This window comes from Acomys russatus, chromosome 15 (genome assembly GCF_903995435.1).
Source record: "Acomys russatus chromosome 15, mAcoRus1.1, whole genome shotgun sequence".
NCBI classification, from domain to species: domain Eukaryota; kingdom Metazoa; phylum Chordata; class Mammalia; order Rodentia; family Muridae; genus Acomys; species Acomys russatus.
The window spans coordinates 44,878,374-44,893,516 of record NC_067151.1 but is presented as its reverse complement, the minus strand read 5'-3'; positions in this window follow the sequence as shown (position 1 = coordinate 44,893,516).

Sequence of the window (15,143 nt, the reverse complement as noted above, 5' to 3'; positions counted from 1 at the left end):
AAACCATGAGGTATAACCTTACATCTGTTATGTCTTCTTTTAAAATGAGAAAAACTAACAAATGTTGGTAAAGATTTTTAAAAGAAAAGTGTTATTCAATGTTGGAAGGACTGTAAGTTTGCATGGATATTATAGAAAATGGCATGGAGGGTCCTCAAAAACTAAAAATAGTGGCTGAGAGATGGCACCGTAGTTAACAGTGAGCACAGCTGTGATAGATTGCTGGTTCCTCTTCCATAGGACCAGAGCTCAGTTCCTAATATCTAGGTCAGACTGCTCATAATTGCCTATAACTCCAACTCCAGAAGATTTGATACCTATAGCCTTTGCATTGTTCACATGTGCATGCTCCCATACAGATACATAACATACATGCATACATGCATACATATATACACACATACATGTATACAAACATGTGTTGTAGCCTATTTAAAATTTTGCATAACTATAGCCCCTCTGTTGAGACCTACCTTAGTTTTTAGCGGAACTGTATCTCCTCTGTTAATACTTGCTATTGTCTTTAGCATAACTGAAGCCATTTTTATCTTAATCCCATTTTCTTTTTTTAGTTTAATTTTATTAATTTATTCAGATTACAACTCAATTGTTATCCCATCACTTGTATCCTCCCATTCCTCCCTCCCTCCTGCTTTTACCCTATTCCTCTCCCCTAGGTCTCAAGCAACTTAACCCAAAGGATTACATTTGTTTTAAAAAACAACAATCCCAATTTTGATTTTACCAATAAAGAATTAGGAGCCAGATACTGGGGTGAAAACCTGCTGGCTCAGGGAGGCAGAGAAAGCACCCAGCTGATCTACCTGCCTAACTCAGCTGATAGCCCAGGAGGAAAATGTAAAATAAAATAAAATAAAATAAAACAAAAAACCCAAGGCCAAAGGCTTGCTAGCTCAAAGCTCAAAAAGCCCCTTCTTATCCATGCTATCTTTTTTTTTATTGTAATAATTTATTCACATTACATCCTGATTGTTTCCCCCTCGCTCGCAGTATCTTCCTGTTCCCACCCTCCCTCCCTCTTCCACCCTATTCCCCTCCCCTAAAACCTCTGATGGCAGGGGTGGGAGAGGACCTCCTCCCCCACCATCTAACCACAGCCTATCAGGTCTCATCAGGATAGCCTGCATCCCCTTCCTCTGTGTGCCCACAAGGGGAAGTAATCAAATCTCTAGCACCAGAGTTCATGTCAGAGGTCCCCCCACCCCCAAGATGCAAAATGAGCCGTCCATCAGCTATATCTGAACGGGGGGGGGCCTAGGTTCTCTGGGTGCATTATCCTTGGTTGGTGCAAGAGTTTGTGCAGGCCCTCCTGGGTCCAGATCCTCTGGTCTTGATGGTTTCCCTATGGAGCTCCTGACCCTTCTAGGTCTTTCCATCCCTCCGCCCCACTCTTCCATAAACTCTCAATGCTCTGCCCAGAGTCTGGCTGTGAGCCCTAGCATCTGTCATGATCTCTCACTGGGTAGAGTCTCTCAGAGGACATCCATTTTGGGCTAATATCTACTTATACGTGAGTATATACCATGTATGTCTTTCTGGGTCTGGGTTACCTCACTCAGGATGATCATTTCTAGTTCCATCCATTTGCCTGCAAATTTCAATATTTCCTTGTTTTTAATGTCTAAGTAGTATTCATTGTGTAAATGTACCACATTTTCTTTATCCATTCTTCAGTTGAGGGACATCTAGGTTGTTTCCAGATTCTGGCTATTATGAATAAGGCTGCTATGAAAGTAGTTGAGGAAATGTCCTTGTTGTATGGTGCAGCATCTTTCCTCCTACTGGGTTGCCTTATCTATCCTTAAAGGTGAATAGGGGTCTAGTCTTACTACAACTTGATATACTATGTTTTCTGAAGGGAAATGGAGGAGTGGGTGGTGATGGGGAGAAGGTGGGGCTGGGAGGAGAGGAGAGGAGAGCAGAGAGTGGAAACTGTGGTCAGAGTGTAAAATAGGTAGATAGATGATAGATAGATAGATAGATAGATAGATAGATAGATAGATAGATAGATAAATAGATAGATAATGTTCTGCTTCTTAAGGAGGGCTGCAAAGACAGCTGACACAAGAATACTCAGAGAAGCCCGTGCACTGTATAAAAAGTAAACACTACAGGATCATTCGGGAATCAGATGCTGCCGCAGTTCTTGTCAAAGAAGTCAGGCTGTTCTTTATTCATGTTAGGCTTTCATACTAAGAAGCCACCAACATATAGCCTATGTCACAAGTATGACTACTGTGGGCTAGATATTGAGAAAGTTGTGTCTCGAAAAGATAATAACAATAGTAAATGCCCCAGGGGTGTAAAACTCTTTATTAAGTACTTGCCCGTGGTGATTTTGATGTCACAGGAGAACATAAAACACTCAAAGTTCTTGTTGATTTCTTCAGAAGCAAACAGTATCACACAGGTCCAGCTGGCTGGCTTAGAGTATGTTCTCTGCCTTGATCGGGAATGCTCACTTTGCAAACTATAAGCTGCTGTTGAAGAGATCTGGTTACAGAATGTCACAAATTGATTTGGAAGGGATGGAACCTTTGCTGGATCTGGTTCTGAAGAGGACATACCTAACTAGCATCTCCTTCAATACCAAACTCTACTGTCTCTCCACCCCCTACACTACTAAGGTACTTTCAGGGGTTAATTCCTCTTTATGGCAGTCTGGTGTACAAGTACATCTTCCTTGGTGTTGTTCCTGTTGGTGAAACCAGCTTTGATCTGTTCCTTACTTTGAATCACTGCACTGTCCCCCAGTCCATCTTTGGGATGACCTTCTTGTCCTTGCAGTGGGGTGGGGGGTGGGGTACCGAGTCTATGAGGCCATCGCCAGGGTCGCCCGTGACCACGCCCTCTATGTTGTCTGTGGAGCAGGGCTTTGTGACACAGGTGCTGTTCATGGCTGGAGTGGTAGAGACCATTTATGGCTGGAGTGGTAGAGACTGCTCACAGTTGCAGTGGTGGAGACTGCTTACAGTTGTAGTGGTAGAGACCACTCAAGGCTGCAGTGGTAGAGACTGCTCAAGGCTGCAGTGGTAGTAACGGGGGCCAGTATTGACGATGGAGCTCTCAGGGCTCTTCTGGGATCTGCTTGCTCTCCACTCCTGCTACCGATTGAACTCACATATGCCACTTTAAATTTAGTATGTGTAATGTCTTGTGGACACATGAGTATCCATTGTGTGTGGAGGTCAGAGGACAGCTCTGTGGATTTATCTCTCTCCTCCCACCTTTCCCCCCCTCACCTTCTTTTTTTTAATTTAAGTAATTTATTCAGATTACATCTCAATTGTTATCCCCTCACTTGTATCTTCCCATTCCCTCCCTCTTTCATCCTATCCCCTCACCCAGGTCCTCCCCTAGGTGACCTCCCCTACCATATAATCACAGCCTATCAGGTCTCATCCTAGTAGCCTGCTTACTGTTCCTCTGAGTACCACCACGTCTCCCAGGTTCTTGGGATCAAATGCAGGTCACCAGATTTCCAGTAATAAGTGCACCCACTAAGCCATCTCACCAGCCCAATTTATCACATTTGTTTCTTTGTTTTGTCAAGACCAGGTTTGTTGGTATAAGCACCCTGGCTGTCCTGGAACTCCATAGACCAAGCTGGCCTCCAACTCACAGAGATCTGCCTGCCTTTGCCTCCAGAGTGCTGGTTAAAGGCGTACTCCACCACGCCTGACTCATCGAATATTCTTGGGGACAGTACAGTACTAATTTAAGCTTTAAATAAGTTTCTGGTCTGTACTGTTGGATCCTGGTAGGCCATTTTCTCACCGATGTGAGAGCTCCCACCCCAGACTCTTCTCTTGGGAGAAGAGAATGCAGCGAACTCTTCCCAAACCACGGATCTTATTTACATTTTTTAAAATGTTTAAAGTGTTGCTAAATGTGGGAAGCTCTGACAAGAGAAAAGAGGCGAAGCGAGGGAGTCTGAACCCACAAGGGCTCTGTAGTGGGAGGAGCTTTTCCTCAGGGGGCAACCGGGTTGCTGCACTGAGGCTACCTCTGAACAAAAAAAAAAAAAAAAAAGGAGAGGAGCTGATGATGTCTCAGTGGTCAAAAGCACATAACACTCTTGCAGAGGACCCATGTTTGGTTCCCAGCACCCTAGTCAGGCAGCTCACAGGTTCTCAGAAACCCTCAGAGGCCAGTGACTCTATGGGCACCTATGCATACATGTGCATATATATTTATGGAGCTATATAACATATATAGTTATAAATGCATATGGGAAAGAAGCTGTATTATTTGGATTGCTAGGGTAGAATAGAGAATGGTAATTTCCCAGTGGTCTTACGCATGGTATTTTGTAAGAAGCTATTTGCTTTGTATAAGATATGGATCCGTGAGCAGTTTATCCTTTGGGACACTATGGTGGTGCCTCTGTGGTCTTCAGAGTATACTAGCAAGCCTGGTCTTTGTGGCTGCTCCAATCCCTGTAGTTGATCTAGTCCCTGTTACAAGAATAGGCATTAAAGAAAGGTGCATTGGTTATCACAGAAAGGGAAGATGCCATGCATGCTGAAAGAGTTGGAGTGCAGGGAAAGACAGTAGGTCACAGGCTGTGGAATAAAGTCCAAGAGTTTACCCACTCTTTGGCTTCTGGGATCCCTGTCATATAGCCATCAAAAATTGGAGGAAAGCCATGGAAAGCAGAGATGACATATGTACCCAGAGATACATCTGCCCTCAAATATGAACAACCTGGAAACATTTCACCATATCCTTTTTTTTTTTTTTTTTTTTTTGGTTTTTCGAGACAGGGTTTCTCTGTGTAGCCTTGGCCATCCTGGACTCACTTTGTAGACCAGGCTGGCCTCGAACTCACAGCGATCCGCCTGCCTCTGCCTCCCGAGTGCTGGGATTAAAGGCGTGCGCCACCATGCCCGGCACACTATATCCTAATATGTACCTACCACTTGATCTTTACCTTTTTGGTTCTATTATTAAGAGATTCATTTAACATTCTATGCTTTGTGTTTTAAAATAATATATGTATATTTTTTCTTATTAAAGTGAGGAGATACGGAAGGGATAGCTAACCCTAAAGGTGTTTGTAAAAAGCCATATGGAAAACTACTATTTTATAAGCCTCTAGATAAAGGCTCCACCCTGCAGAACCCATAATTTGCGAAAGGAGAAGCCCAGAGCCACCTGCTCTTAGTCCGGACGCTCTTAGCACTCTCTCAGATCCAGAAGCTCTGAACTGTTGGCATCGCACTCTTGCTGGATTGTTTACGTCCCACATAATGATGTTTTCAATCATTTCATCACAGATCATTTAAGGGTAATAAAGCATAACAATTTTATACTTAGAGGCATTAAGCAGTAACATACAGTCAGCCTGCTCCTGCTGGGCTCCGACAGGCTTCTCACCCGCAGTGTGAGTACACGATCATGCCACAACAATGCAGTTAAGTAGATATATGGAGCCATTAGGGTCGTGAGAGTGAGAAGCCCCGTGTATCTCACAGCGAGGGCCCGGTTTCTGGAACCTTCCCACCTGTGCCCAATTAATCTTTGCTCTGCCTCAAATATATGGTAGGGTTGTGAATCAAACATCTACTGACAATGAATCATGAAGAAATGTCCTCTAAAACAATTCTTTCATGTAGATATACTCTTGTCACTTATTAAAGACGAAAACAAATTTGCACTCCAGTGAGACAGATATTGTTTGTTTTACACAGAGAATTAAATATTGGTTCAGCACTCCATACTGCAGGGCATGCAGCGTCTTCAACTGCTTTTGGAGTTGATGGATATCCTGATTCTGCCATCGTTAATGCCGCCTGTGCCACTCTGCATAAACATGTTGTACCGAATGACAAGTGTCTTTGGGGCCATTTAAAAAAACCTTTGGAAATTCTATCCAAATCCCAAGCTAAAATTCATTTAACCAATTTTTTTTTCATAAAACCCAAACCAATTTCTAAAATTAAGCATCCTACCACAACAAAATCAAAAAATGCATTGATCTGATACTTAACATCCTAAAGACTGACCCCTTGTCTTCATAACTATACTGTTATGTTTCAATAAGAGGAGAAGTTTTGTATGCGAAGAAAATAAAAACCATGCAGTTCTTGATGTGGTAGTCTCAAGGCTGAGCCAAGGTACGTCAGGCAGGGCTCAGTGGTGCTGTCAGGGAGCCAGGATGGGCACTACAAACTGGACCCATCGCTTATTCAGAACCAAGGCCACAGTGAAGTTGGAAGATGCAACACAGGCCGACATACCAAGAACACCTCAGACTCATTATGCATTTGATTTTGAAATAATTTTTAGTCGTTGCACACTCAAAAAAAACCTCCACTCTTTGCCAATTTTTCATGAACCCCAGATCCAGTTACATGACCCCAGTGAGGTCCTGACCCACCATTTAAGAAAAGGGCTTGGAGCTTTCTTGGAGCTTGGAGATGTACTTTGATTCCTTTCTGTTTATGTATCCTTGTATCTAGATATATTTGACATTATACTTAGTCGAAACGGACACATCTTTAGTCAGGTTAGGCTGTACCAATGTAATTTGTGGCAGACACATTCTAATAGGCAAGCGAGTAATGTGTCTGATGGAAAAGATAAGAACCAGAGAGTAGAGTGATCAACTTATCCTGGCTAGCTGTATGTTCCGGACATAGTTACTTCAATTCTCTGCTCTGGGCTCCAGATTCTCCTCACAGCTATGGAAAATGCCTTCTGTGCCTACCAGCAGCTTGTCTCCACCCACCCAGTCATGCTCACCATCGACCTCAGCTCTGATCCTACCTCCCCGACCTGGCCACCTGCCAGAGCAACACATAACTAGGATTTATGTGCTCCCTACCACACACCGGGCACTGTTCGACATTTACTCGTTGTCAACATCTTCACACAGAGGAAATAGATATTTATTATCAAGGCAAATAAGAGTTCTCTAATGTAAATATAAACTGCCTAGGAACAGTTAGGCCTGTGAAGCTATGTCCTCTACCTCTGAGCTGCTACTAAATGTGGCCTGAAATTTCTTGTTTAGCAAAGGAGGGGCTATTTCAGGGCAAGCTTGTGTGAGAGGAATGGGTTCCTGTCGCAGAGAAGAACTTCAGATTCCAGGACATCAAAAGCAATGAGCTGGGAGAATGTGAGAGAGAAGATGCTGGGTCTTGGTGAGTTCCAACAGAAACACATTCCGTTTATATGCTCTCTGACCTGTTTCGGGATGGCTGCCCAACAGAGAAGCACAGAGAGAGGGCTAGGTACGGGGATATTAATGGAATGGCTAGGTACAGGAATAGTAATGGAATGGTTAGGTATGGGAATATTAATGGAATGGCGAGGTATGGGACTGTTAATGGAATGACTAGGTACAGGAATATTAAGGGAATGGCTAGGTACAGGAATGTTAAGGGAATGGCTAGGTACAGGAATGTTAAGGGAATGGCTAGGTATGGGAATGTTAATGGAATAGCTAGGTATGGGAATGTTAATGGAATGGCTAGGTACGGGAATGTTAATGGAATTTGCTGGTTGGCGCACTCTCTGTGCAGGCTTCTAGAAAAGTTGAAAAAGGGAAGATAGTTTCCCTAAGAAGGGGCTTCACTAGGCATGCCAGGATGGAGGAGAATAGGCATAGATAGAAAGGCAGCTAGGGAGGGACTCTTAAAAGGATGAGTTGGGACCAGCCTTGCTGAACCTCAAAGCATAGCTCTCTGGGGTGTTCTTTCTAAAGACTTACAATAGGCAGAGTAGAATTTAAAGGTGGTACCCTAAGCTTGGGTTACTTGTGAGACAAACGCTGAACCATTATCCAGAGAAGCAAGAAGTCTAAATCTGAGAGTTACACCTTAGGAGAGCACTGGATGATTCTCCAGGGCCTTTCCTATGTTTGGGAAGGCTCCCAGCATCCCTGGAAAGCTGTCAATAAGAGCATCCAGGTAGTTAGTTGTTTGCAGGCAGATGAGTGAAATTCATCTCTGGGTCCTATCCACGTATATGACCAAGGAATGGAGAAGCCTGAGATGTCAGGGCTACATAGAGGGGACAGTTTTTATGAACATGTGTGATTTAACTCTGAGGTTCGGACAATGGGTCTGAGAGTGAGGAGCGTGGGCAGCTTTAATCCTACAGCGGGAACTCTGTAGTCTGACAAAGACTTCTCCCTTTGAGAAGAGGAGAGGTTACCGGAAAGACAAATTAATTCATTATGTGCTATTCAAACAAAAGTTCAACAATACTTGGAAACAGAGAATGACCATGAGAGAATGAGTCATTATACTATATGGTAATTCAGATGTAATAATACCAGCCAGGAAAAATGGGATATGTGGTACATACCCACCTACTCAATAACCATCTGTAAAAGCTCATTACCAGAGTGTTACTATAATTTTAAAGGTATATCAAAAATGGTTTTATGTTTGTTTGCTAAACGTTTCTTTCAAAATGTTTCAATGTTATTTAGACACATAGAGTCTTATTTCATCGATTAACCACAGGCCCCAAAAAGAGTATATTGCTTTAAAGAAAAAATAATAGCACTCTCTTAAAGAAAATCTGTTATGTGCCAACCTGATATGACCAAATGAACAAGTGAAAAAATAAAATGTTTCCCAATCACTAAACCAAATGGTCCATCATTTTATTTAACTGTATTACATTATGACCAACAATTTACCTTTTATTTTGATACAGTGTGGCCCATAACTTACTTTAGTTTTTATTTAGTTTAGGTTGTATGCAATCTGAAAGACCAAGGAAGGATTATGCATGCACTTAAACAATATATCATAAAATAATGCAAATTCTTTCGAAAGTAGTGGTCCAAAGTGGGGGGAAATATAAGGATAAGGAAATTAAAGAAAATTATAAACAAAATGACTCTACTCTCAATGAATGTCCAGCAGAAACGACCTTGCATGTCGTTTATCTTTTGTGAGCCTCAGTTTTACTTTTGTAAGGAGATGGATCTATGGCCATTGTCACTATAAGTCTGTAAATGCAGAAAGGCAGAGCGCGATGGGAGGCTCACCCCACCACTACAGAGTACTCAAGGCAGCCACAGTCTGAGAGGCAATTACACAGCCAACTCCTGAGGAAGAGAGTGTCGAAACACGAAGGCAGAAAGGACAAGACAGGGTGGAACCTCATACTCCATCACTGTCTGTAATTGTTCCACTGTTCATGCAAATATATTCATCTGAGAACATAAAATATTAAGGAGATTGTGTAAATAAAAAATCAGGGAGGTGGGGCTGATGTGACTCAGCTGTAGAGATGTTCTCTAAGGCTTCAAAGGCCCTGAGTTCAATCTCCAGCACCACAAAAAGAAAAAGAAAGAGAAGGAAGGATGGAAGAAAGGGAAGGAAGAAAGAGAGAGGGCGAGGGAGGGAGGAAAGAAAGAGAGGGAGGGAGAGGGACAGAGGGAGATGGAGGGAGAAAGAAAGAAAAGAAAACGTAAGTTGTTCAAGTGGTGAAAAAGACACTTAGGCTTCTGAACTCGAGACTGCTATGAGAACTTGGGAACACCACTTTGTCACAACTCAGTTTTCAGACAAACGACAGTTGTGACAAGAGCTGTGGAAATTAAAGAATGTGTAATACCCATCTTCAGAGGTATGCCCAGTGCATAAATAAACCTACTAGTTTTGTTTTACTTTGGGCTGTGGTTTGTTGTTTGAAGGAAAAAATCTTGCTACATAGCTCTGCCCGGCCTCATCTTCGTAGTCCTGGAAATCACCACCACATGACTGCATCATAACGATGCTTTGTCCCTCAGGTCCAAGCCTTCTCTACGTCTCTGCCTTGGGACGTGGGGCGCTGATGACCTGTATAAATTAGCTCCCTGTTTTGGGATTGCTCTTGCCAAAGAGCCAGTGAGATGGTAGGAAGGAGAAGAGAGATGGGTTAGGAGAATGGTGGGTGCACGCTCCCACATCTCCCTACCCACCAGCAAGCAGCTGCTTGGCTGAGCCTGGTATAAAATCATAGCCTGGGTCCTCGGTTCACTCTGACTTCTGGAAACCCTTTCTCCTGTTGCTCCTTCAGGTGTAGGGTCCTGGGCCTCTTCAGGCTTGCTAGCTTCAGGGTTCTGCACTGGCCTTTTTTTTTTTTTTTCTTTTTCTTTCACTCAGGAATATTTCTTTCCTAAACTCTTAGGATTCCCCAACTGGAGTTCTCCTTTGTCTCCCCCAAAGTGCTCACTGTGCTCTCGCACCAGGACGGCGAAAGCCAGCCCTGCAAAGACAGCACAGTGCAGAACTTTTCTGCAAAGACCAACAGACCCGCCTAGCACTGCAGCAGTGCGGCAAGAACATATGGTTGTGTCATTTGAGGGACATGGAGAAAGGAACGCTTTCCCATGACTGGCCTAACACTCTACCACAGATATGACTGTGGCTGATACACCCACGGTTTTAAAGATAAAAGTTTTCTAAATAAGGGATGTACTTCTGAAATGGTCATTCGGGACTGTGGTGTCTCCGAAGGTGTCGGTTTCTCATGGGTCTTTGTCTGAGTTGGGCAGCAGCTGTCAGAGTAGTTCCTCTTGGCTCAGGGAGGACAGGCTGCAAGACTAGAGCAGAACCACTGGCCTGCCTGGATTACATCTTCTTCCCGAGATGTCACGTTTCTGTTCAAAATCCTATCACAGCTGTCCACTGGATTTAATCATCACTGCTAGAGAACTGACTATATGCATGGTTCTGTTCTGAACATTTACAAATATCAATTCTTTTGGTTGTTGCAGAGAAGCACAGAGATATTAGATGAATCATACCCAGGTGACACAGCTAGAAAGTAGAAGCACTGACTGAAAGCCACAGAGTTTTGCCACTCCACCCTGACATTTCACTGCCTGACTGGTTGTTATTTGCTTCTCACTAGAGGTTCTCATTTCCCCAGCTTGGGTAGCAATCTCCCTTGAGTTGAAAAACAAAGCCTGGAGAGAAGCTCATTAGAACTCAAGAAATTCTAAAAGGGGGCTGTTATGACTTAGGAAGTCAACAATTCAAAAGTCTCAGGATGTCCCTGAAACTGAGGAGAAAAAACATAATGTTCCTCTCTCCCCAGTGTTCTGTAAGCAGGAAGGACTGCTAAGGAGATTCAGACCATTTAATCTGTATGGAAAAGGTTCTCAGAGTTCCCTAGCTGCCTTCCAGTAGTACAATGAGCTTTAGGATTCCACTTTTTGTGAGTTATCACCCATGCAGCAGGGGGCTTTCAGTGATGTAGTTGCCTTTGAATCATCTATGCTTCTGTAAATAACCTCTCACACATATTCCTGCTTACGTGACCCCAGCAAAACAATTGATTTGCTGGGTATCTCTACTTTTGTTTATCATGTTCCCAGTCTAAGATGAGAATAGGTTTGTGTCACATCTCCACTGGAAAAATGGTACTTGATACTCTACAATATGAACCCAATTGCTTTTTAAGCATTCTCTTACCTACAACGCTTTTGTAAGCCCTATTCCATAACAGTTAACTCAACATAAATATTTCAAATAACCAGTGAAGCCACAGACTAGTGAAGAAAACACTAATTTAGTATTCACCAACAGTAAAATTGTGGCAAGTTTGCATAAGGAAATAAAGGATTACAGTGAAAGTAAATAAATCACAACCACAGGCAAAGCCCAGTGCAGTTACCTCAGTTAAGCTGCCAATGCAGCTGCCGGAGTGCCAGCTGACACGATCTGCACAGGGCAGATGCAGCTTCAATGTTCCCAAAGTACTCCCCGGCCCGCTTGGGGGGGTTCAGTGTCCCCATGGCTTACTCATTTGTGGAGTCTGTTACTGCCTTTCCAAACATCTAAGTATGCCGCTTGCTTCCTTGAGCCTTGTCCATTATTTTTCCTGAAATAAAATAACAGAAAGGTAGCTCAATTCATTTTATAATTTTTAAAAGGCAAAGCCTTAAGTGGGGAATGTAGCATTTAGTAAGGAATCTATGGTGGATGCCGGTATTCCACAGCCTGTCCTGCCTAAAGGACTTGGAGTTCAACAAAATGGCTCACTAATTGGCACAGGTGAAGTGTGTATGTCCATTTGGTTTCCCATTGTACTACTATTTACAGTTGATATTCTTAAAAAATTCTTAACTCTTTTTTTTAAGATTTATCTATTTATTATATATAGTGGTCTGCCTGTGTGTATACCTACATGCCAGAAGAATGCACCAGATGTCATTATAGATGGTTCTGAGCCACCATGTGGTTGTTGGGAATTGAACTCAGGACCTCTGACAGAGCAACCAGTGCTCTTAACCTCTGAGCCATCTCTCCAGCCCAAGTTCATACTTTTTCTAGTTGAAAACTAACGTGTAGGAAGGGAGAGGGGTGAATGGCTGAGTGGGTACATTGCTCCCCAACATCCCCAGACTCCTGATGACAAAGTAGGGAACTGACTCCTGAATGTTTTCCTCTGAGCTCCATGGGCATGTGCTGACATGAGTATGTACACACAGACAAATGTACACAAAATAAACTATAGCACAACTCATTAAGTGGCATTCTATGTTAAGATCTAAAAAATATAGTTCCTAACAATACCAATCACTCTGATTTTTTTTTTAACCTGTTATTTGTTTTGTATGTTTGCTGGGCAGTACACAGTACTGAGCACATGTGGAGGTCAGAGTTCAGCCATCTAGTTGACTTTCTATCACTGTAATTAAATACTCTGAGGAAAAGCAACTTGGAGAGAAAGGGTTTTAGTTCATCTCACACTTCTATATTACTCTGGTTGCTCTGTCAGATGTCCTGAGTTCAATTCCCAGCAACCACATGGTGGCTAATCACTGAGCAAAGTCAGTGGAGGAACCTGGAGGCAGAAATCCCAACCAAGACCACGGAGGAATGCTGCCTGCGGCTCTCCATGGATTGCTCAGCCTGCTTTCTTTTTGACATTTTTCTCTTAAAGATTTTATTTTATTTTATGCGTATGGGTGTTTTCCTTACATGTATGTCTGTCTTTGCATCACTTGTAGCAGTATCCATGGAGGTCAGAAGAGGGACAAGAGACAAGAGCTGTAGATGGAGGTGAGCCATCATGGGAGTGCTGGGAACTGAACGTGAGTCCCTTGGTCAAGATCAGCCAGTGCTCTTAACCACTGAGCCATCTTCCTGGCTCCTTAACCTGCTTTCTAATATCACCCAGGGCTGCTTACCAAGGGTAGTACCACCCACCATGGGCGGAGCCATTTTACATCAATCAAGAAAATGCCAGCACACACTTGCTTACAGACCAATCTGATGGTGGTATTTTCTCAGCAGAGGCCTCTTCTTTCCTGATGACCTTAGCTTGTGTCAAGCTAACCAGCACACCAAACCATGGGTTTGTTCTCTCCTTCCACACATGGGCACCAGAGATTGAACTCAAGTGATCAGAGTTGGTGGCAAGCACCTTTAACCCTCTAAATCATCTCTCCTGACCCTGTTCTGATCTTAATAGATAAAATCTAAATATTTAGAACACTTCCCAAACTGTTTCTTTGAACCTACACACCTGCCACATCCTGGTGATGTTCTATTGTGAGCTGGGTGTCAGTTACATGGAAGTCTGTCATTTGTCAAAACTCACCAAGGGATGTTATAGACCACTAACCTAACAAGTTTAGGGCCCAGTTTGATTACACACACACACACACACACACACACACACACACACACACACTACACACACACACACACACACACACACACACACACACCAAGTCATACTTTTTATATTTCTTTTCACTTGTTTTCTGTGTATAAATGTTTTTGCCTTGGGAGCGTAAAAGACGTTAGCTCCTCTGGAACCAGAGTAACAGATGGCTGTGAGCCACTGTGTGGGTGCTGGGAATTGAACCTAGATCCTTTGGGGAAACAATAAGTGCTCTTAATCTCTAAGCCATCTCTCCTATGCTAAGTAACAGCTTATGTAGAAATTACAAATTCCCCTAATTCTAAGTTTTAAAGTTCAATGGTTTTGAGCACCAAATATGTGTCACTCACTCCTCATCGCTCTTCACATACATGGACTTTATAGCATCTTCCGATGTGGGCACCATTTTCTCTCCTCTCTTACTAGTCTTCGTGTTCCTCTCTGCACAGTCACCCTTATTTGCCTCTGAGGACCCAGCACAATAGAAAATGTTGCTTGATTACTTTCTTTCCTTTATGAACAAGTGGCTTGACTAATTTTATTGTAATTCTTATTGAGGGGGCTGGAGAGGTGGCTTAGGGCATTAAATGCACATACTGTTCTTGCAAAGGATTGGGGTTCAGTTCTCAGCTCCCATGTCAGGTGGCCCACAACTGCATGCACCTCAAACTACAAAGGAAATTACACCCTCTTCAGGACTCCATAGGTACTGCACCATTTGTGTGAACAAACCTACACACACACACACACAGACACACACACACACACACACACACTTTCAAACAAAAATAAAGCCTTAAAATATATTTAATTGCATTTGGTCTTTGGCAACTTCACACATTTTTACTCATTACTACAACTCTTTGTGCTAACCCATTGGCAAATACTCAATAGATTCTCCCAGTGACTGAGTATATACACACATGAATTTTACAGATGAATTTTACAATGAATCTGGTAGGAACAAGGCAGTCAGAGGTAAAATAGGCTTGAATTGGATGCTCAGACATCCTTTCTAAGGAAACAATATTTTCACCATAGTTGGCCAACTGGCTAAGAAAGGGAGAGCCATACTCTCAGGGAGCAGCTAGCGGAAGGGTGCATGGAACTGGAACGGGCTTGAAGAAAGGGGCCTTAGGAGCCAAAGAATCCACTGTCCCCAAAATGTTTTACTCATTTTTGGCCCTACCTATTACTTTCTTCCTGCCAGGCCCTCTTTCTGGAAGGCAGGCCTTTAAAGGTCTACCCAGCCTTCAAAGCTCATCTCAAGTTGGCATCCTCTCCAGGAAATCTCTTTTGAGGACTCCAGGCAGGAGCTAGGCACAAGAATGCCCATAGAAAGTGCCCTGCGAGGCCTCACTTCTTGTGTGACAACATTACCTTCATTCCACTTTTGTGTTGTGATCCTTAGTGCATAGAGCCAGTTCGCCCATCAGTATAATAAGAAACTTAACGATGTTAAAATGTATCTTATTCATCTTTGCGGGAATCCCAGT